We start from the raw sequence: 25,246 nt of genomic DNA on the forward strand, positions 1-25,246 counted from the left end.
ATTTATTGTTGATATTTTTGGGACGTGTTGAATTATTAAAATGGTTTACTTAACATGAGATTTCACAACAATGATAAAGGACAGCAAAAAATGTTTTATTTTTTAGGGGTTTTAAAGGAGGGAGGTTGAATCATCAAAACAGCCCTGCACCCACACGCACATCCTTTGTCTGTCATCTGCGACCACCATTAGCTACTGTACAATTCCTTTAGATAACAGTTTAGTCATAAATTGTTACTGACCAACGAGAACAGTGAAAGCTGTGAGTCATGCATGTCAGGATAAAGCAAGTGACAGCTGAGATTGGGGCAAGGTTATCATTACAACACAATGCACGCATTATTACTGGCTGTGTGCTTATTTTCTTTCTAGAAAGATACTGGAAATGTATTTTCTAGTTGTGTTTTAAAGCACACAATCCATCCTCTTTCAAAAGGTTCTCTCTGTGTGTTTATGGGACATGGAAACTGCTCATATTTGCCCATGGATTTGAATACTTTACAGTCTGCAGTGACACATTAAAGGTTTTAACAGTTTCTTTGAGCAGTATTGTTTAATTGAGCATATGAAGCAGTATAATTATATTGATGTAAACCCTGTTTATCCCATCTCCAAAAACACAGCTATAGTGCATCTTGCTGACAAAAGACAAATGAGGTAACACAATGTGGAGCTAATTATTGCCGAGGAAATACCCAGTTAATGGATGTATTGGCATGCTGCCCTGTAAGGAGATGCATAAAAAGCCAATTCAGTTGAAGTATAAATGCAGACTGCAAACTCTTGCTGTACTGTCAGGTTTACCAGCTTTATGCAAAGACTTTGTCACTCGCTCTCTTCTGTCATGCAGTCACACTCACCACACCTTTTGTATATGAAACATTGACACACTGCACGCACGGTGTACGACTGGTTAGAGCGTCTGCCTCACCGTTCTGAGGACCGGGGTTCAAATCCAGGCCCCACTTGTGTGGAGTTTGCATGTTCTCCCCGTGCCTTTGTGGGTTTTCTCCGGGCACTCCGGTTTCCCCCCACATCCCAAAGACATGCATAGTAGGTTAATTGAAGACTCTAAATTGCCCATAGGTGTGAATGTGAGTGCGAATGGTTGTTTGTTTCTATGTGGCTGGCAACCAGTTCAGGGTGTACCCCGCCTCCTGCTCGAAGATAGCTGGAATAGGTTCCAGCACTCCCCCGACCCTTGTGAGGATAAGCGGCTCAGAAAATGGATGGATGAATTAGAATAGGGTATTAGTCAGAATAATAATTACCATGATTTACTCAGTAGGGCTGTTGCTAGGTTGTGTTTACGCTCCACTACGTTCCCGGCAGCAATGGCAGCTCCATTTCAGGCCACCGTGGAAAAAAACAGGACGGTCGTGAAAGAACAAACGGGCAAACGTAACGCCGGGATTGTTGTGGATGTCTGGTGAAATTGTCAAAACAAAATCCCACTGCACTCTCAGTGCAGATGAAGAACCTAGGAGGCCTTAGTAAAATTGGGTGAACCCAACATAACCTTACTATACGTAATAGGACATATCATCACTTGGAGGTAGTCCGTAGTGGGATGGGAATTAAGCAAGCATCTTATGGTCCTTTCAAGTTGTTCTGCCACATTTTGTGCGCTTTTAGTCTTGTCTAGTCTCATGGCAAACTAGGGTGTACGCTAAGCATTTTGTTGCGTGCAATCACAGCGCATCCGGCATGTGACAGTTTACAATCCCTTTGTGATACTGCGCATCACGTTCTACTATGGTCTGGCACGGTGCGCGCTGTCTGGGATGGTCTGTCCCAAATATAGGAACGTGCCCTCACTCACCGTCTGCAACTGTTTTGAAACGAAGCCATGTGTTTTATTTTCTGTTTATAAATGCTTAACGTTAAGTTAGAGACAGCATCTCACATTTTCTGGCAATGCAAGCACACTGCAGTGTGCATCAGAATAACAAGCTTTTTTTGGATGTTTTGGTACAAGAGCTGGTTTAGTGAATAAGTCTTATCTTATTCTATTAAATATAACTATTTAGGCGGCACGGTGGACGACTGGTTAGAGCGTCAGTCTCACAGTTCTGAGGACCCGGGTTCAATCCCCGGCCCTGCCTGTGTGGAGTTTGCATGTTCTCCCCGTGCCTGGGTGGGTTTTCTCCGGGCAATCTGGTTTCCTCCCACATCCCAAAAACATGCATTAATTGGAGACTCTAAATTGCCCGTAGGCATGACTGTGAGTGCAAATGGTTGTTTGTTTCTATGTGCCCTGCGATTGGCTGGCAACCAGTTCAGGGTGTACCCCGCCTCCTGCCCGATGACAGCTGGGATAGGCTCCAGCACGCCCGCGACCCTAGTGAGGAGAAACGGCTCAGAAAAGGGATGGATGCATATAACTATTTAATGAGCTGCAGTATGTGCGGTATCATGACGCCGATTCTGAATTTGGGCCCGGCAAGGGAGCTTCATTCCAGTCTGACGAGGCTACAAACGTGCTTCAGAGCTGCCACATTTCATCTGTAGAAAGCCTTGACAAAATGTGAGAAACGTGAGGGATCAAAGTAAGGGCACGGGACCGCGGGCTGAACCGTAGTGCTCCTTTGGACCATAGGATACCATAAGATAGACTTTGCAAGATTGTCTTACCAAGACTTAACCCAAATCCCACAGAGCACAATGCTACGGACAAACGGGGCTGCTGCTGTGGGCACCGGGAATATAGTGTAAACGTAGCTTACAGTATGTGTTGGACTGTGCCCTAACAAGGCATGAATGTGAAACGTGTTTAACAGTATAAGTCCATGCACATGAATGTACATGCCTACTACCGAAGTGCATGTTGAAGTGTTCATAAATGGATTATGGCTAACATCCTCAACAGTGTGCCCTTTAAAAGCTGATTAGACAACAGCACAAAAGAGCACCACTGCAAACTCCTGGCCTGACTGATGTTTTCACAGACTATGGACTTAATCCAAACCCGTACATGACTAATTAACACTGGAGGGAAGCCACAAGCACTGCATGTGCAAAAGAACCTCAGGAAGGGAGCAAGACCAAAAGAACTGGAACATACAAACGTTAACTTTTCATTACAGTGAATAGTTTAAGATTTACTGCTTTTTCAAAGCATAGTCCTGAATGTGGGAGCCACATGGGGAGGAGTGGTGTTGGTTAGTATTACAGATGTACTGCCAGAAAATGTCAAGTGCCAATGCAATAATGTATTATTGACTCGAATAACAGCATTGTTTTGACTTCCCAGGAGGATTTTTAAGGATTTAAAAAAGAAAATCACTGTAACTCAGAAAACACTTTATGTTCCCCATGTCTAAAGTATTTTTTTCTCGCAATTTTACTATTAGCTATTGCTGTGCTATTATTGTTATCCCCTTAATATTTTTGCTTTTGTGACAAGTGTTTCACATTTTTGACCTGTTTGCGTTTAACATTTTAAGTACAGTCTCTCCGAAAAGTAGTAAGTAAGGCCAATTCCTTTATTATTAATGTTTTTAACATATGGATAGCAGCAAATGGATGGTGTGCATTATACATAGGTAGAAGCATTTTCCTGATTTTTTTTTAGGTCAGCTCTGGAGGTGCGCATTATACTCGAGAACGTACTGTAGACAAGAAATTACGGCATGTGGGTTGGACATAAAAAGATTAATATGAGACCTTTAAATGATCAATATTTCATCTTATTTACATCTGCATTGGAAATACAATGTAGAAAATACCATATTTTGCTTTCTTGAGCATCTCTATCCATTTTTCTTGTTATCAAAATTACTGTAACATGATATTGACAGTTGCTGTTTTTTGCACAGGTGTGTTACATAGATTATTCAAACAATAATTACCAGTAAAGATACATGCAAATCAGTCGCCTTTCGGCAAAATTCACCGTTTTGAACTCAAAATTGGCCATTTCCGTGAATTGTACAGATCTGATTAGATTTTCGGGGGGAGGGGCGTCGCTGTCGTCATAGGGTGTTTCGTACTCCTTGAACCCTGGCAGCTAGATCCATTCCGCACATCCACGATCCATACACAGATGTAATTGTGAATATTACTCCGCGGCGGACGAATATGCTGTGCGCTTGGGACCGGCTTTGGATAAATCACAGGAGTTGACGAGACCAGAAAAAAACACTTCCCCCGCTTCTGCTGTTAAGAAGTAACGGTACTTTTACTCCATTACAATGATCTAAATGTTGTTCGCTACTTTTATTTATCAATTATTGCTTATTTATCAGCTATTTCGTGAGCGAGACTACGACTTAGACATCCGCATTGGCGCTGTTTGCTCCAATCCAGTTTAAGCACTAGTGACGTTTAAGTCTAGTTCACCAATCAAACGACACAAGAAAGTCATATAACCTCACACAACGTCTTCTATTGGGCTTCCCAGGCATAGGTATTAAAACTAGATAAACCAGGCCTGCTGATCGTCATGCCTACTTGGCAGCCATGTTGGGAAGGTCGTCGTTACCATGAAGGCAACACCGCGCAACTCGCCATGTTTGCATTTAGACGAACAAAAACAACAGCTTTTATGTATTGTAGTATTTGTCTGGCATTGTCTGCCCAAACGTGGATATTTCAGCTCACTTATAACGTGAGAAAACACCGTCCAGTAAATGGCAGATGTTTTGTTGTAGTTTTGACTGTGCATACAAACGCCCACTCACACCAACATCAGAATTTACAGAATTTGTATTTTATTTTATTTATTTTTTTTAAATTGATGTTCATGCTGTGATTAAAAAATCTGAAGTTACTCACTATTTACTCAGTACTTGAGTAATAATTTCACTGTGTACTTTTTACTCTGACTCAAGTAATTTTTTGGAGGACTACTTTTTACTTTTACTTGAGTCACATTATTGTCAAGTAACAGTATTCTTACTTGAGTTCAATATTAGGCTACTCTACCCACCTCTGGAGCGGACATCCTCTATTGCTACTCTTACATTTAGGCAACATTTTTGCTCATCAGATCAACCAGTGTCGTATTTGTTGCACTGGTCTTTGTATTTTCGCGTTGAGGTGCTGTGGGTCGTGGCCCTGGTTGTGGCGACAAGAGTTGATCCAGTAGTACATCTTGTATTAATTAGGAAGCGCGCCTACGTTTATCTAATTAGTTAACGGATGTTAAAGTTAAATTTATTAAGCGACAAAGCAATGTTAGGGATTGTGTCACAACACAGAATGAACTAACTTTGAATTTAGCAATGGCCAATAAAAACAGAAAAATATTGTACTTAATCTTTTCGTGGAGAATGCATTTGGGATTAGTCTTTGAAGTTGGTAATAGTGAAAAATGATTTCACTATTATTACTATCATTATTTTCCAGAATGAGAGCGCTTACAGACGAGGATGCTGTTCATGTGGCACATCTTGAAGCTGGCATCAGGTGCAGGTGGAGATAGGCCTGGCTAAAAAAAAAAAAAAAAAAAAAAAGAAATTAGGCAAATTTAATTTTAATCCTAAATTTGTACATCAACATGTACTTGAGCGGTGTAAATAAAATGTTGCCTTATTGTACTCTTCAGAGTCTTTCAGATTGCTTAATTTATGCTAAAATAATAAAAATTCTCTGCGGGAGCCCAGGGGATCCCCTCAGACCCCTCCTACAATGTTAGGTTTTTTTTGTCATTTTTTTCATGCCTTAGGTGTTTGCATATCTGAGTATAATGTCTACACTCAGTTTTAGATTTGAGGTTTGCCTGTGAAAACTACATTTGTACTAGTTAGAGCATCTAGGAAGCTAAGAGAAGATACAAAAGCTATTGGAGCCATTGTACAATCATTGGTATTAGGCAACACAACCATTTGAAATGTCCTGAATAAGACAACTGGTGTACTAAGTAACATACCAGTATATCGAAATGATAGACCAAGGAAATCAACAGCTATTGATGACGAGAAAAATGTTGAAACCTGTAAAGAATTTCTAAAAACAACTGTTACTGGTAGTTACACCAGCAACAGCCTCCAGGGGGAAGGAGTGAAGGTCAAAGAGCATCTTTTCCCATAGTGATGGCAAAAAAAAAATAAAAAAAAATAAAAAAGCACATATTGAACAAATTACCTTCAAATTCCAAATAAACTCAACCAAATAAATATGCTACGTGGCTGATTTCTTAATAAACAGTATTGCACTGTCTTTGAAGTCCCCCCGAAGACAGATTCTTTACCAAATTCAACAGGCACTGAAAGTGCTCATTTAAGAAAATTTCGAGTGGTGTCTTACTTTTGTTTTGACATTTTACATTACATTAGTGGTTAACAGGCACTGAAAGTGCTCATTTAAGAAAATTTCGAGTGGTGTCTTACTTTTGTTTTGACATTTTACATTACATTAGTGGTTAATCTCGTTTTATAACTGTGTGACTGTTTATGTTTAAGATGAGATGTACTGTATGAGGTGGATCACAGGTGCATGTCCTCATTCATCATTAAAGTTAATATTGTAGTAATTATTCAAAGAGCAACCAAATATTAAACATGACTGAATGAAACGCTTTCGACTTTGCAGTCTTTACTTGTGTTTTATTTTTATTTTTTGTAATGTTGAGTATTTTACTTTAGTTAGTTTGTCAGGTATTACATGCCATGTCGGTAGGCAACATGTTCAGATACTGTATAGAAAAATCACTCAGTGAAATATCTTCGTCTTTTTCTAAAAGAGCCCCCTTTCTAATTGGTTCTTCTAAAGGGGAGATAACAATTCGACAGACCTTCTCCCTCTCGATGGGAACAGACTCCCACACGGATAGCTAGTGTGGGAGTCTGCTGAGCGGGCAGGTTTTGTCTTTCTCTTGCTCTTGTGGATCTTTCGCCCTCGTGTGCTGTGGGAATTTAGCACATGGGCTAAGCAATGAAGGAGCTGCATGAAAGGGAGCACATAAAGTGGTGCAAAAGAAAGAAAGGAGAGAGAATAGTCATGGTGCTTTATTTAATTGCAACAATAACTGTAACTAAACACAAGCTTCAGCAGTTAACATGTTCCATATGTTTTAAAGGATTGCAATTAACTAGGTTTCCAATGTAGCACATGGCTAAATGTCATTTTAACACAAATTAAATCTGCCTTGTCTAAAAACCCCAAGTACATTACTTAATATAAAAAAATATTGTTTCTGCTCAATGAGATGACTGCAGTGAGAGATCACATTCATGTAAACATCTTCAGCAGGACCATTACGCATAGAATTAATAGCCTCTCTCGATGGAAGGTGATCGGAGGTGTGCCGGCTGTCACTGCTAGAACCGGCACACAAGCTGGACAGACAAGATCTCTTTTAGATTAAATGAATTGGTGAAAATGTACAGACAACCCCCACAGATCCAAGCACTGAGTTTATTTCTTCCAGGGAACATGGATATATGGCCCTGGAGGCCCATTAGCTGTAAACATGTAGAATCTGTCTGGTGAGCAGAAGGCATCTCAGTTGGGGAGACAACTGTACAGGGGAAATTGAGGGATAAAGAACTTGAAGAATGTGCATACGTTTGCTTGGATGTGTTGGAGTGTGAAGCCAGCATGTGCAATGTTCTTTCTTTGGTAAGTTTAATATTCTTCCAGGTCTTGTTAGGGGCCCCAAAATCGGTACTACTTCTGCAGGGGCGAAAATTGCAAAGGTCTGATAAAGTGTGCTGAAAAGCACAGTAGGCATATGACCATGTTCAAACATTGTGTGTCAAACAAGGAGAGCTTCTGGATAAAGAATACACAGTCTAATCATTGCCAAGGCAGAGGTGAATATTGCTGGAAAATACATGGACAAAAGGAGTGAGTAGGGTCATATTGAGCAAGAGGTTTTCATCAAACTGCTATGTTCAAAATATAACTTATTCAATTTGTTGCAGAAGGACTGAAAAAAGTATTTTTTTCCTCCCAAATGAGATAATAAAATGTTGTCAGACATGTTTTTGTTGTAATTTGCATTAGTGTCTGGTAGAGATGTGCAAATGAAAACTTTGTAAAGAACTGAACCACTTCGACGAATTGTTTCGAAAACTGATTCAGTTCTTGAAGGTTCAATTATTGTGACCTCTCCTGATGAAAAGCAAGGCTGCAGTAAATTTAAACCATCTTTGTGAAATATTTGATGCAGCTTTGTGAAATATTTGATGCACACACACACACTATGAATGATTATAAAATTTGTAAATTATCCATCCATCAATTTTCTTCCACCTATCCAGAGTTAGGTCACAGGGGCAGCAGCTTAAGCAGAGAAGCCCAGACTCCCCAGAGTGTCCCCGGTCGTCCCCGGGGCCTCCTACTGGTGGGACGTGCCAGGAATACCTCACCGGGGAGGTGTCGAGGGGGGATCCTAACCAGATGCCCGAGCCAGCTCATCTGGCTCCTCTCAATGCGTAAGAGCATTGGCTCAACTCTGAGCCCCTCCTGGATGACCAAGCTTCTCACCCTATCTCTCACGGAGACCACAGCCACCCTGTGAAGGAAACTCATTTCAGCCTCTTGTATCTGCAATCTTGTTCTTTCGGTCTCAATCCATAGGAGACATAGATTAGCAACAAAGATCGACCGGTAAATGGAGAGCATTGCTTTTCGGCTCAGCTCTTTCTTCACCACGACAGACCGATACAGAGTCCGAATCACTGCAGATGCTGCGCCGATCTGTCTGTCGATCTCCTGCTCCATTCTTCCCTCACTTGTGAACAAGACCTTGAGATACTTGAACTCCTCCACTTGGAGCAGGATCTCTTGCTCGACTTGAAGAGCGCTATCAACCATTTTCCGACTTAGGACCATGGCCTCATAATTGGAGGTGCTGATTTTGATCCCCTTCACACTCGGCTGAGAACCGTTCCAGTGAAAGTTGTAGATCACGGCTTGAGGAAGTCATCAGAATCACATCATCTGCAAAAAGCAGAGAAGCAATGCTGAGGTCACCAAAACGGAACTCTCAACACATCGGCTGCACCTAAAAATTCTGTCCATAAAGGTAATAAACAGAATCGGTGACAAAGGGCCTCATGGAAACTAATTCAACTTACTGCCGGCATTGTGAACAAAGCTCTGAGACCGGTCGTACAGGAACCAAACAGCCCTTATCAATACAAAATACAGAACAATTCTGCATGCATTGTCATCATTGTAGTGTGCAGAATGACAAAAAAGAAGTTAGAAGTAGGACAATAATGTGCCTTGGGCCTCAAACTGACTAAATCCCCCAGGCAGGCCAGTTTAGCTGTCATGCGCTTTTAAAGCAAAGCTGTGCTAAATACAACAAGTCATTTTCTTGCTTGAATAAACTGCAGTGGTATTGAAAAAATGGGCTGCATATGTTCTTCCAGATCGTGTACGCATCTCTCATTTATGGGACTTTCAGGTGTGCACGTTTTGCACAATATTAACTGAGCAAGTTCCCGTTTTATCAATTCCATTGTACGTTGAAACACAGAATACCAATATGATGACATGTTGTGTGTTTGTGTTTGTTTGTGTGTGTGTGTGTGTGTGTGTGTGTGTTTGCAAAAAGAACACAAATACACTAGTGACACAGACCAAGACCACAGACCAAGAGGTCAATATATGCGCACACTACTGGGAACAAGGGCACAGAAAAACAATATACCTCAAAATGAGAGTATTTTAATGCCCATCAACATTCGAATATTTAACTCCTCTGCAGTTGAATAACAACGGTACAATATGAATGAGAGGTACAGCAAATAACTGCTCACATTAAATCCCAGGTCGTTGTAAGGTCAAGAAGTAAACTTCCTTCATTTTAATGAAATAGTCAGTTGGCTTTTAACAAAGAAGATGGCAAAAAGAAAGAAAGAGTACAGTACATTTCAGCATGAATGGACGAGGAATTCACCATTGTGGAGAGAGCAGGTTCTGCGGTGTGTACAATATGCAATGAAAAAATTTCATAGATGAAACAGTCAAATATAAAGTGGCACTTCAACACACGGCATATTGGATTGGGTCACTTAAATCCCCACTGAAGGCCCATGATCATATGTACTGTCCAAGCTTTATTTGAACCCCTTGCCCATTTCAAATGTATTTTCCATATGTGCCTTCCCACACTGTTGCATCACTCTAAATTGGCAGCAAAGGTTTTCTGGTCGACCTAATTACTTTTTGAATGTGGCACCGTGATGACACACAACCATATTCCCATACAAGCACGCACCCACGTGTAAGGATTTCATAGCCTCTATTATCTCTGTTGTATTCAGGCCAAGAACTAGGAGGTTGCTGAGCTGTGATGTTCAAATAAGCACAATTAAAGCACATAAGGTGTAAAATAAGCTTTAGATGTGTGGAAAATGTAGGGGAATACAAACAAGTCTAAGTGCATATGACTGGATTTATATGCGGGGATTAGACTCTGTCCTCGGGTCACAGTATTAAATGTATGGTCATGTCCTCAAGGTATAGGTCCGTGGGTTTCAATGTTGGAATGATGAAAAGGATATTTCATCTCAACCCTTCAGGGTCTCTGCTTGTTGCTATCCTTCCTTCTTGGCTATGCGTGTGAATGTTTATGGAAAAGTGTAGCATTGTGTTTTGAATTTCGACGAGCAGTCAGTGAAATACGGCCTTAATGTAATGGCACAGTCGTTTGCTGACCAGGGCACCTGCATTCCCTTAGACCCCCAAGACAGACCCTGCATCATCGTAATGACTAGCATACATACAACCACACAAAATCATTCAGTTCTTATACTTGCTATAGTGAGACATCTACTGTAAATTAAAGGATTCAAATTCAAGAATTTTATCTTTCTAGCAGCTGGAATGAAAATAGGTGTCAAATTAGAGAGGCTTTGTACTGTATCGTGCATGAGTGCTCTGTTGCACCATAGGTAATAAAGTACTACATTTTCACCTGAAAAAAAAAAAAACGATGTCTAAATTAGAAAAAATATCATACATATCTGAGCAGAACATTGATGTTAAGCATACCAGCATCCTTGTCCCGTTATGGGTCGGCACAGCGCGTCATCCTTTTTCATGTAAGCTCTCCTGCATCCTCCTCTCTAACACCAACTGCCCTCATGTCTTCCCTCACTACATCTCTCAACCTTCTTTTTGGTCTTCCTTTAGCTCTCTTGCCTGGTAGATCCATCCTCAACATCCTAGCAATATAGTCTCTCTCTCTCCTCTGGACGTGTCCAAATCATACATGTCTGCTCTCTCTAACTTTGTCACCAAAACATCTAACATTGGCTGTCCCTCTGATGAGCTCATTTCTACAGACACAATGTAGCTCCTTCTGACCATCTCTGTACTTCTCCATCAACACCCTTAAGGCAAAAACTGCATCTGTGCATAAAAGGGATACAGATCTTCATTTCTGCTTGACCTAAAACAGGACAAAAAAAAATGTAAAAAAATACAATAAAATACAAGGTTTTGGGGAGCAGTTTTGTGCTCAAAAGCCTAAACCTCAGATGATAAATAATTGAAATGTGACGTGATGAAAAGTATGACCAAAGAACAGATTTCAGATTCAGAGCCTACTGCACTGTACCTGTTGACAGTGACAGTCAGCTGGGTTTATAGGCAGAAGCAGAAGAAAGACGCCATATTATTGCATTACTTTCATCATCACTATCTCACCTATAGTTCTGTACAATTGCTTGTTCCTTCAGTTTTGTGGTCTTGAATTTACCGGTTTATGGTTCCCGTTTGTTCGACCATTGACGAATGTATTTCTATGATTTATGTTTCGCAATGTTTCTATCCTTGTGTAGTTTAGATTCCGTATGTACATTTCTGTTATAGTGTCATTCTTCCGCATTGGCTCATTCTGCCTCTTTTAATGTGTTTGTATACTACAAGCTATTAGAATTTAGTATTATTTTTAGAAGAAAAAAATACTTTAACTGCATTACATTGAGCTATTTCTGATATATATATATAATATTTCTTTAACAGCTATTTATAACAGCTTGTGTGATCTATTTTGGTTTGTGAAGAGATTTCTTGGCACATGACTCTGTTTCACCAATCCGTAACCACCAGAGGTAATTGACTATTTTACCAATCAAATGGAGCCAGGCAGTCACATGAATGCACACACTCTGTCCGTTTTTAAAGTAACTAATTTAGGCCAACATGAAGTATGGCAGAAAGTTATATTTACCTGACAGCTCACCTGCGACTCGAGTGAGGTTAGGAGTATTAAAAAAAATTCATGGATTGACTATGAAAAAAGCAGATATATCATGTGCTGTCATCTATGTCTGCCGAAAAATATTGGCAATTCAGCCTACAAGAACTCCACTTGGAATTTCAGAAACATACGAGAAGCTGTCTCAGTCTGCGTTTGCAAAAATTATTGTTTTGTGGAATAAAACCAGCAGCTCAACCATAGCAAATGAATGCAAATTGCAGTTCATCTGACCTACTCAGACCCATTTGAATTTTCTGTTCCTCGCAGTAGAAAGGGTTGGGCACATTCAATAAGAGTAGGAGGAAAAGCAATCTGCCATGTATGCACACCTCTGAACACAAAGGTGTAAATTGGGTGAATTAACGATATTTGTGAGTACTGAAACAGATGTCAGCATTAATGGTAAATGTGGGCGAATCCACCCGTTGAAGTTCAATATAATGAAATTATATTTGATTATATAAACCATGTTGGTGACCCCTACTGTAGCGACAGGATGCAGGACCGATGGGTGTTGTCAGTCATTTGCTCACGCCCACATACCCTCATGTCTATACAGCAGCTTTTTGCAAAGTAGGCAATTATAGTTTCTTGGCCATATTATTAAACTCCAGTTAGCAACAAAAGTTAGAAAAGAAGGAATTGGACAGTTCTTGAGACAAACCAAGGGTAAGCATATCGGCGGTGTCCTACATACATGGAGTTGGAAAACCACTACGTACATCACATCACCGTTCTCACTGGTTTGTCAGGTAAGTTGATCAATGGAGTAATCATTCCACTGGAAAAGTAGAGGAAGATAACGATAATCTGGTAATCCTCCAATATGATCTACAATATTGCCATTCCAAAAATGTGTTGTTGAATATAATTGGAAAATTTTTAAGAAATATTAAGTGTGGTGGGATTTTTTTTAAATGATGGAATAAACAAGTGTAGTAGTTCACTCACCTGCCCTCCATTGCATGAAGCATGGTTTCAGTTTCCACTCAGTTATGGTGTGAAATGTGAATGTGTGTGAACGGTCTGCCTCTATACATGTGTCCTGTGATTGATTGGCAATCAGTCCAAGTTGTAGTTTACCTTTCACCCGATATCAACTGGGATAGGCTCCAGCTCCCTCCAAAAAGCCTTTAAATTAAAAACAAGATGGACTCATATAGTTGTGTCTCTGTAGTGCCTGCCCACCCATCAAAGTGTGAACTAAAACAACCAAGTAAACTATTATCTTCCTATTTCTGAATAAGTGTTTGTGAGCGAGATGTTTTGCACTTCCACACCACTGTAATTAAACAGTGGGGTTCATTAACGCAATAACCACCTCCACACCAAATGTGTCCATTGATGACAAGATCAGCTAGCCACTCTGTAGAATTTGGTGCTGCTCACCTTCTCTAATGCAGGGAGTGACCTCTTCGAAGTCAATAACAACCTACTTTGTGTTTATCTTTCCACCATATGGTGAGCTGGGTGAAGTAAGTGTGCTGTTATGGGTCAGCAGGGTGATGAGGAGGGGTCAGGGTTGGTTTGTATTATTGCGAGCCTATTACTACTTTTTTTTATTTTTTATTTTACCACAACAAGGTTTGATCAAAAACACAAGAGTAGATGCAGACATTTAGTTAACATCCAATATACTGTGCATACTGACTTCAGCGGGAAGCAGTTACTTGGCCCTGTAAGATCAAAGAGAAAATCAGAACTATTGACTGCCCAAGTGTAATAAAGTGTGCTTCCTTCATATTAGAACACATCATTAAAGTTTCACCTCACTCTGCTTTCTCATAGGAGGAACTACAGGACATCAGGTGTCACAGCACTGACTCCAGCTGGTGTCATTTGCGAATCGTATGCAATCAGGTTTTCTGATTTTCAACCTGGAATCACTCTCGAAGCACTTTGATGTCCATCAAATAAAATTTTAACTGTCAAAGCTCATGTGTCATATTACTTCTTTAATATTTTTCTCTTTCAGATACGCTCATACTGTCCGAGGTCTGAGTGCAGTGTGTCACGGATCTATAGTACGTGTGTCACTGAAGATTTGCTTTTGTACCCGGATGGGTGTGTCTGAGGGATGAGTAAGTCATGTCTTCTTCTCTGTTGATCCCTCTGTGAGTGCAGGTAGTACAGCCTTTTTTTTTTTTTTGTGGATAAATTCAAGTTAGAAGGTATGGACAATGTGGGAGAGTGCTACCTGAGAGCACATTTTCCCCCAAGGACGAGAGAATCTTGAGGAGTGTAAATGTGTATTTGTTTCCGCTTGCATGTGAGTGTGTGTTTTTCTTGTATATGTTGCACGCGGAGCCGAGGGACATCAGCGATGTCACCACTGCCCCGATTTCTCACATCCTTTTTAAAAACACAAAACAGACAAACCTCCCTTCTCCGACACAGCACTCTCCCCTCCAGGGATGGACTGAAGGAGATATGCAATCGTAGCAAGTGTTTGATTTTTCTTTTCTTTTTTTTTTACTTCCATTCTATAATTCACTATATTTTGCTCTTTCAAAACATCTCTTTCCCCAATGACTTATGTGAGACTTTATGAGGAACATTGAAAGTATATAACATAGGTTGAACATACTACTTGTTATTCGAACCATAACTTCGATTTTACACTTAAATTGTCAGCATCATGACTTTAGACTCCCAAGATATGTTGTGGGTGTATCAGCAAAGGTCCCCCATAATACTACTATTCAATCTGAAATGTGTTCAGTTACTGCTGCAGCTGACTTCCTCCAATGTATGCTGTGTGAGGATACAATCAAAAAATTCTGTCTCTTAAATTGCAATCCATGAGAACTCATAATTCATAACAGCATCTGAGGGTGAGGAACAAACCAACAAGGGTTTCTAAGAAAAAGTGGAATATGAAATAATCATTAAGTGTCATTAGATGAGTTTTCATTGACAAATGTTGAGCAATGTAAAACCGCAACCAGTAAATGCCAAATACTTCAGAAAGACTTGACTTTAGACTCGGTAGCCAAGCGACTTGACTGGACTTTGACTCGAACTACTACATGACTTGACAAGTCATCTTGTTTAGTGTTGGAAATCTGCATTTTAATTGAGACAGTTTGAAGAACTGAACAAGAAACATTTTGGGGGGGGGGGTCATTCGCTCCAACCTTGTAACACAGTCTGCGTCGTGCACTTACCAGTGTGACGTAGCCACCTGCATGAACAACAATGGAAGGAGCTCCAAAGACAATCCAATTTGGATTCAAGGATTATGTTGTGGTTAGCACATCTGCCTTACAGTTCTGAGGACCCGCGTTCAAATCCGGCCTCGCCTGCTCTGTTTTCCTCCCAGATCCTAAAAAGATGCATTGTAGGTTAATTGGCGACTCTAAATTGCCCGTAGGTGTGAATGACAGTGCGAATGGTTGTTTGTTTATAGGTGCCCTGCGATTGGCTGGCGACTAGTTCAGGGTGTATCCTGCCTCTTGCCAAAAGATAGCTGGGATAGGGTCCAACCCACCTGCGACCCTGGTGATGATAAGCGGTAGGTATAGAAAATGGATGGATGGATTATGTTGTTGATAAAGTCTGCAAAAAGAGGATGGCAACCTGCATGTTTTGCAACTCGCGCATTAAACGATAATAATTATTTTATTTTTTTTAAACCTCTCCTGTTCAGCATCATGGACATGCAGAATGATGTATCTGTATGCCTTTTGTGCTGGAACAGTTTTGCTATGCAACAGGGGTGTTTGACATATTGCCTGTGCTTATCTTTTCAAATTTTTAATTATTCTGATGTTTATTGAAAATGCAGCTGGACAGACAACGGGACAGAACGTAACGGAATAGGGGTGCAAACTACAGCAGGACAATAGTTAGACAGTCTAGACCACAAGTAACACTACAAAAGTCAAATCGTGTTCTTATTTGTGGCTGGGGGGGACACACGGTGACGATATGCAACAACTAACTAATACAACAAGATGAGAGAGGACAGAAAAGGGCAGGACAGGAGAGGATGTGATAAATGAGCAAGGCAGTGCTACTGACAAGTGGTGCGGTGAGATGCTTATTATAGTGTCTAAACACCTTTAAGAACCTCTGAGTTGATATCTTAATATAAACTGTGGTATTATTAGTGGTCCCAGCACAAGCAATTAAAGCCTGTAGCGTGTCTATGGAACGTATTAGTGAATGAACATCATGAACAACATGCATTTTAGTTAACTGGTCTACGGAGTTGCTGAGTCGGCACATTGAAGAAGGATGGGCGTGGCCCCCTCCGCCAGCAAGGGTGTCCAAGCTCATCACTTTTCATTACGGTCACGGCGATTAAAATGTTGACAAAAGTGTGTTCCACTATTAGTAAGTACAGTACAAATTGTGAATAGCTACGTGTGAATATAATTTTCATACTACTGAACGTGCTAATTGTAGTGCTGTTTCGTTCGAGAATGTTTTGGTCAGAAGAACAAATCTTTTTAGTGAACGAACTGAACTGAATCAGATTATTGAAATAATTTGTTCTTTTAGCTTGGCTGCCGCCCGCCGCCATGACGCGAGCGAGTCGCCTGGGAGCGTAAATAGAACTGATGAAGCATTCTGTTACTCACTTCTAAATCTTCAGCGAACGACCAATGAGCAGCCAGCATGGAGGCGGGGGTGAGACTTCATTAAACATATTTCCATCTGATTCTGCTTTGTTCTCTGTGTTGGGTAAAATGCAGCAAACAAATTTCGTGTGCATGCTTGCATGTTCATGACAATAAAGGTGATTCTCCTACTTCTAGTTTATTGAAATGTCACCATTAGAATGTCATCTGTTGTGTCGGCTCTGTGATAAAGCTGTCTGCACTATGTTTTTAAAATTGAGACCACAGCATATGAAACATAACCTTTAATCTAATGACGATGGCAGTTGTCCAGAATCAATGCTTCTAAATAAATAAACAAACCTGACTGAGTGATTTAATTAAAGTAGAGAACACAGGAGGAATGCAGATTTTGTTCAATTTTAATTTTTTTTTTTGAAGGATGGCAACATTTAATGTCAAGTACTATTCCCTTAATTATGAATCTCTTTCATTCTCCATTAGCCCATTAGGTACACATCTAATTTTATTTAACCAACAGAAAACAGTCTTGACTTCAGCTTAACTGTGTTCTCCTAAGAACCATAGGAGTTACAACACTGTCATCACAATCCACAGCATAGTTTGTTCAGAAATAGGGTTCAGTTTAAATTTAGTTTGAAATACAACTTTAAAACAATTCTGTGCTATACATTCAATCAATCATAATCACAGTTGTTGTTCATTTAACTTTTATAAGGTGTGAATACTTTTTTTTGTGTTGTGATTTATGGGAAAATAAATTGTGAACAAACATTTTATTGCCACTCCAATATGCGCTGCGACTGGAGCAAGTTTGTATGACGAGACTTGCAACTTGCTTAGACAAAGTAATGACTTGACTCGGCTTGCTTGAAATTTAGTGGGGACACGACTTGACTTGCTTGGTTTTGCTTGGGACGTGCTTGAGACTTGAAGTTTATGACTTGAGACTTGAAGTTTATGACTTGAGACTCGCTTATGACTTGCCCATACAGTATGTGACTTACTCCCACCTCTGCCTCCAGCCACTCATGTCTTGTCCAGGTGCTCCTCATTGTTTCATCAGTTTGCTTGTATTTAGTTCCTTGGCGGCACGGTCGCCGACTGGTTAGAGCGTCAGCCTCACAGTTCTGAGGTGCGGGGTTCAATCCCCGTCCCCGCCTGTGTGGAGTTTGCATGTTCTCCCCGTGCCTGCGTGGGTTTTCTCCGGGCACTCCGGTTTCCTCCCACATCCCAAAAACATGCATTAATTGGAGACTCTAAATTGTCCGTAGGCATGACTGTGAGTGCGAATGGTTGTTTGTTTCGATGTGCCCTGCGATTGGCTGGCAACCAGTTCAGGGTGTACCCTGCCTCCTGCCCGATGACAGCTGGGATAGGCTCCAGCATGCCCGCGACCCTAGTGAGGAGAAGCGGCTCAGATAATGGATGGATGGATGGATAGTTCCTTGCTTCCTTTCAATCCGGGTTGGTGCATTGTCAGTTGTCGTCTGTTTCTCCTACCATGTTTTTGTAGTGGTTAGTTTGTTTTGTTTTGTGGTTTTTCTTTGTTACTTTGTATTTAGATTTTGGGCTTTGTTAATTTTACTTTTTGCCTCCATGAGCCTTGGTTGCCTTTTTTGGGGTTTTGGAAATAAATCCTTTTTTGAGATTCCTGCACTCCTGACTGTTCCCCCTGTTTCGCTTCGCTGCAAGGTTCTCCACCTTCTTGCTTCCAAACAAACACCACAAAAGACCGAACTCTGAAAGTGTGTCTTCACTTGTCTTCAAAACTAAGGAAATGGGGGGTGTCTGAAGTATGTGATTGAAGAACAGTTTTCGTGGCAAATGGAGCAATAACTGTAGATTCTCAAACCAAATGCATGCTGAGTCGAGCATTAAAATTTCATTTTTGGAGGAAGCAGTTGGTGCATGTGTGGCAACAGTATGAAAATTACAGTGATTTCAGATGCTTTTAGGGGATTGCTTTAAAAACTTTGTATACAGAAAAAATATATATATATCATTGTCACGTAAACGCCCTAAATAGGCCATAGTTGTGAATAAGAAAGTTGCATGTATCAGTCCTGAGACTGACTGGTGGCCTAAGATACTGCAGTTGTCACCCCTGCCCCATTTGAATAAGAGCAATGGCATATCCTGTATGGCGCAATATAATCTACTATTGTATGAATTATACAATAATTAGCTGAGCTAGATTCACAACGCTATATACTGTAATATGATTATACCTGTGATCTTTTCAGATAAAGAGCAGTGTTTATTTAATATCATTTGTTTCTAAATAATAAAAAATATACATTTATAAATTAATATTTCATCCTATCAAGGCTCATGATGGTGTTAAAAGCAATTAAAACTACAGATTGTTGATCTCAGACAGGAAGTAAAACAACATTTAACTATGTGTAAAGCAACATTTAACTATAGTGTATGTGTCTTTGGTTTATTGAGAAGGGATTCGGAGTTGGACCTCTGAGGCGTAATGGCGGATCTTCGAGACAGGGGACGTGCGGCAGGGCGGTGGCGTGAGCAGGTGGAAGGGCTTGACGGGGTGGTTGGAGGGATCAGCAAGGCGGGGAGCACGGAAGCGGCACTGTGGACGAGGAAGAACATGGAGGTCAAAATAATCGCGAGAACTGGTGTAGCTTACGTGCGAGTTGAGAGCCGGTGTACCACGGGGGGACGTTAATACTCTGGCAGTGGAGTCCTGGATCTGGCAGGTGTAAACGCAGGTGATGATGAAGGCTGATTAACAACAGGTGCGCAGCCGAGGTGGTGCTGATTACAGGGAAGAGAGAGGGAGAGAGAGAGGGAGAGAGAGAGGGCAAGATGGCCGCAAAGCGCCACCCAGGTTCCAACAAAAGAACTGCAGGGCATAGCTCATGACAACATGTGTGTAATTGTATGGATCACAATTTAGAGACAGCAAAAGTAGGTTACCTCTAGCATTAGTTACGGCAGATTTTAAGTGCGCGTGTACCAAAATGCTTATGTCTGCATTGTTGGATTGTGTGTGTGTGTGTGTGCGCGCGTGTGTTTCTTCTGGCACTGCAGCAGATTGCTGAGCAGACAAATGTGTCTATCAGCCAAGACTCCAGGCCTTGTACTCTGACTAATCGACACAACAGAAAGAAATGCATGTGGAGTGGGAGAGGGCACTGGACAAGGATATGAATCAAGTTCAAATAAACTAATTAGTATTCTAGAGGCTTTTATGCAGCGAAAAGTGAAAGAGTTCCTCATAACAAGAAGGCAGACAATATTGAAGCGTTGTGACGGTCATTATTGTATGCAAATGCATTTCTCTGGTATTTAAATTAGAAGAAGAATTGAGGAGAAAATGGTCTGATGACATAGGGAAGAAATAGAGTTGAATGACCCTGTGAAGAAAGCCAAGAGTAGAAATAAATAATGAAAGAACAGGCAAACCAACTCAGCCTGAGGCCTTGACTAATATACAAAGATAGATGGGGATGACATGATGAGGGGGAATAAAAAATACATAATATGCAAGGAAAGAACCTTGACTAAGAAGGTGTAATGAAGGAAAATGTGATTGTAAGATGTTTTTGCCAAGTCTATTTCAGTTGGAAATAAATTACATGAGGGATAATTAGTTAGACTTAAAATGTAATGAGCCTGCCTGTGCAGTTTGAAAGAAATGTATTCATGGTGCAACTTTCCTAATATTGTCTTTGTATCAAGACCCCTGTTGATATTGTGTATTGTGTGTGTATTGCCCCTTCAAAAATAATTGATGGTAGGTTTTCACTTATTCTATGAAAATGCTATGCAATGACACACTTTTGCTCACTTTATTTATGTAGTGACTTTAAACCTGTCACAAATAAGAATTTGCATCCAGTAGTGCTGCAATTAGTGTTCGATTATTCTACAGACGTTTCTATCGGAATAATCAAGTATAAGGATAAAATATATTTTTCCTTGGTTAAAGAACAATTATGAATACACAAGAGAAATTGAGACATTCACTTAATAATGAACAACCAATTGGTTTCCTCTTTTAGATAATCAGCAGTATCTTTCTTAAATTCACATTGCGCCTATAGCAGGAAACTGCATTTTCCTGTCTAGAAACATTTCACATATACATTTCAAACACAAATATAAATAGATTTCAGTTTAAACTTGGCATTTCTCGTGAGTATCAAAAACATTAGGCATTAATTTAAAAAAAGAGTAACACAAGTTTGTCATCTTGTTATAAAGGTACAATTTTGTCCAACCAAATTATGTCAAAAAGAGATGAAGAAAAGGACACGAAGAAGAATGTAGTTTTATGTTGAATAGATGCTAGCTGTGTGCTGATCGATTGGTAAATAAAGTAAATAAAAAAGAAATACAAGAAATATGTTCTTGAGAACACTACACTGACTCAGCCAGACAGTAATGAACAGGAAGCCCAGACAGCGCATGGCCGGCCCGCCATGCGCTGCCAAAGCTTGCTGGTAATGCTGACGTAAACAAGCATACGTGACGTCGAGCCGTGTGATTCCCACAATGCAATGTGGATTTTTTTTTTTTGCAATAATTAATGTCCTTATTGTTACTTTAAATATCGCTTCTTTGAATGTATACCTTTTTAATGAAACCATCACTTTTGGTAGTGTGAAATACTGACCTCTTGCTCAATTCCTCCACCAAAGCAAACCCATCAGGGTGTGAACTGTTGAAAGATAAAAAATAATTAACTATGCATTAGGTGTAATGGAGTGGAACATGCCATTTAATGTCCATCCATCCATCCATCCATTTTCAACCCCGCTTATCCTGGTTAGGGTCACGGGGCGCTGGAGCCTATCCCAGCTGACTTTGGGCGAAAGGCGGACTACACCCGGAACTGGTCGCCAGTCAGTCGCAGGGCACATACAGACACGGACAACCATTCGCAATGAAATGAACCCACGCTGCCCGCACCAAAGTCAGGTGAGTGTTCCACTACACCATCAGTGATGTGCAATTTGATGTGTTGTACCATATATTGGTTTGGATAAAAACCTAATTAGGAGAATTAGCCAGAAACGACGCCTGCGTTAATTCCGGTCTAGTTTGATTTTAAGTTTAAGCATTAAAATCACATTATTTTATCTCGAAAAGGGGCACCACATCTCTTTTTAGAGACAAACCAGTCATCCCCATGACCATCTGTCTCGGCAGGGGAGCGGAGACAGGGATGTAGTCCCACTCCGAGATTGGGGGTCATGGTGTCATCTGGCGAGAGCATGTCCATTACAGTGTAATCATTCAGATATACAGCAATGTGTTGACATTTATCATGTAATCAGTAAAGTAAAGCAATGAATTGCATAGAGTGATAAAAAGAGAAAGCTGCTAAGTGCTGATTTTTCACTGCGTGGTCAATGTAGCAAGTCTTTTCAAGTGAATGGGTTCAAGTCTAAGTGAAGTCACAAGTCACTGCTGTTCAAGTCCAAGTTGAGTTGCAAGTCTTAACATATTGTCAAGTCAAGTCAAAAGTCATCAAATTTATGACTTGAGTCCACACCTCTGCTCTACATGTATCCCATGAATGAATGTCGACTCTATTTCACTCTTTTCAGATTTAAAATATTTAATTTGGCTCAAAATGTAATTACATGTCATTATTTACTCTGAGTTGTGTTTTGTTTTTGTTTTTCTGTCAGTTGGGCCTTCTTTGTGTTTTTATCTCTTGCCCCTAGGTGGTTGCAGGGAGGTGTACACTTGGGAGAAATTTTAATCAGTTAAAGTCTTAAGTCTTAACCTTTGCAGCCACACCAGGAACACACCAGATTTTTGCTTTGTCTTCACTGTTTGTGTGCTGTCATGTTGGATACTGTTCCTACTTTTTTTGGTTGTTTTTTAATTATTGTTTCCCTCTGGAAGTTTGTCATTTTCCTGGTGTTCCTCCTTGCTCTACTCCATCATTTAGTCACTGTTCATTTGAACTTGTTATTGCTATTCTTCTTACTTGTTAGCAGTGCTTTATTAGTCTTTTCTTTTGTACTTTTATATTACTATTTTTTTTTAACTTGTCAGGAGCGCTTCATGTTTACTAGTCTTTTTTTTGGTACTTTTTTTTCCCAACTCCTTTGTTGCGCTTTATCTTACCAGTTTTCTCATTGTGCACTTTTTTCTGAACTTACTATACTTATTCATCAGTAGCACCTTTTGTTTGAACTTTCTTAGAGTGTGACTTATTCTTTCTGCGTTTTGTGTCTGCTTTGGGGCCCAACCAGTCACATGTTGTTATAATATATTAAACAATGTTTATTTTTGATGGAGAGAAGTCATGAGAGATACTGAAGTTGATCAAGAAAAATGTTGAACGCTGACATGGGGTAGAATCCATCCATCCATCCATGTTCTGACCCGCTTCTCCTCACTAGGGTTGCGCGCTTGCTAGAGCCTATCCCAGCTATCATTGGGCAGGAGGCGGGGTACACCCTGAACTGGTTGCCAGCCAATCGCAGGGCACATATAAACAAACAACTATTTGCACTCACATTCACACCTACGGGCAATTTAGAGTTGTCAATTAACCTACCATGCATGTTTTGGGGATGTGGGAGGAAACCGGAGTGCCCGGAGAAAACCCACACAGGCATGGGGAGAACATACAAACTCCACACAGGCGGTGCCAGGGATTGAACCCAGGTCCTCAGAACTGTGAGGTAGACGCTCTAACCAGTCGACCACCGTGCCGCCTGGGGTAGAATCATATCACTTAAAATGGTCTGCAAATGGACAGCCAGAAAGTGAGAAAGAGTGAATGAGGACAGAGGGTATTGGCTGTATAATGTGTACTGGAGTGTAAAGATAACTGTCGCTCAGAGCACAGCTTAAGGCAGTAGCATGCAGCATGAAGACACTCATTAAAAAGCTGGAAGTGAGGGAGAAAAAAATAATGGACCATGTGAAAAGAAATCAAATCTGAGCCTTGGCGCATTCAGCTCTATCTTCTGCGTATGACTATGTAACTTTTCATCTGCTGACTCTGACTTCATGATGGAACCACTTGACTCGTTTTGCGGGATCAATTTAGTTGTTTAGTACATAGTGCGTGGGGTCATAAAGTCTAATAATGGATTGTATAATAACATTATGGGTATGTCCTATAACATGGTCATCGGTATATGATCTCTATATACAAGGTCCTCTTGGTTACGTGACATAAATTCATAAATTCTGTCCACTGAACAGAAAAGATGCCATTATAATCCAGCAGTCACAGATAGATAATTTAATTGTAAAATACTTGGAATTGAATGGTTCTCAGAAAGGGAGGGATGCAGTGAGCAGGAGCAGAGGGCTTGCTGTTTAAGCAAAATGGCAATGTATGTGTAGTTTATTAAATACTTTATTTTAGCATAGACACATTTGTGTGTCAAAGGAATGCTCACAACTGTTAATTCAGTTGTGTGTGTATACGTACGAGCAGCACATATATATGTGTGTCACGAATCCCTGAATCAGCATGAGAGTTCAAAGACAATAGTCCACTGAGGCTCTTCTGGCACATTCAGGTGCTCCTGCTCACTCATACACAAATGCCTGCATACACACAAATGCAGCAACAACACTTTTGCTAAGCAGCTCAATCCTGAATCAGCAAGAAGGAACTTAAAGACAATCCCACAGAGGTTAAATGTTGTATTTACTGTTTCAGACACGGGCATACACACATACACACAAAAAAAGAAACACAAAATAGAATCATTGCTTTCGTTGAGGCTTACCATGTCAACCGCAATCCCTATAAAATCAGTGCAGACGGGACACTCCACACAAGGAAAAAACACTGAAACATATTCCTTCTTGGGGCTACAAGGATATAATTTAACATTTTATTTTTAGAATATGACACTTTTTGGGCAGCACTGTCGACTGCATTTCCTGTAATCTTACTCCAAATATAAACTGCAAAAAACTGTGTTCTGTGTTCTGAAGGATAAAGGTCCTTTACGGAAAAACAAAGAAAAATTTAAAACTGACAATTACTTCGACAAAGGAAGTTGTAATTTTAACCACATCTCTAGCTTTGTCTGTCTACAGGATGCCGCAAAACCAATTTTCATGAAACAGGAAAGTGGTTTGTTCGTTAGCATAATTGGCAGGTTTCTTTCACAGTAAAAAAGCCATTGTATCGTACTACTTATGGAGAGATAAGACAGTACTAAATTTGACGCCTCATTCTCATCTTCACACTATATGGATTTTTGTTCTGTCAATGATGAAGATTAAATTCAAAATGGCTGATTCCCAACCAACGATGGTCCAGGGTAGTTCAAATTTGGTCAGGGAAAAACTAAGCAGCATATCTGGCTTCACTGCCAACACAGTTTGACACCTTTGTTCTAAAGGGACACTACCACCCCGGTCTGCCAATCCAGAGGCACTGTCCCCGATGTCCACGCAATGTTGCAAAGGCGTGTGAACCAGGACATCCACACATCATCCAGTGCCTTTAGGAACTCCGGGCAGATCTCATGCA

At 40.4% G+C, this 25,246-nt stretch overlaps 1 long non-coding RNA gene across 2 annotated transcripts in view; it reads left to right on the forward strand.

Annotated features, from left to right (window-relative positions):
* The window catches only part of LOC133476494 (uncharacterized), a 125,885-nt gene that overhangs the window by 95,113 nt on the left and 5,526 nt on the right, over nucleotides 1-25,246 (forward strand). For both annotated transcript variants that reach the window (XR_009788065.1, XR_009788066.1), the window contains 4 exons: nucleotides 13,955-14,026; nucleotides 14,142-15,680; nucleotides 16,673-16,801; nucleotides 21,555-21,702. This is a non-coding gene — a long non-coding RNA (uncharacterized LOC133476494). The remainder of the gene's footprint in view (nucleotides 1-13,954; nucleotides 14,027-14,141; nucleotides 15,681-16,672; nucleotides 16,802-21,554; nucleotides 21,703-25,246) is intronic.

Source organism: Phyllopteryx taeniolatus, chromosome 4, assembly GCF_024500385.1.
Source record: "Phyllopteryx taeniolatus isolate TA_2022b chromosome 4, UOR_Ptae_1.2, whole genome shotgun sequence".
NCBI lineage: Eukaryota > Metazoa > Chordata > Actinopteri > Syngnathiformes > Syngnathidae > Phyllopteryx > Phyllopteryx taeniolatus.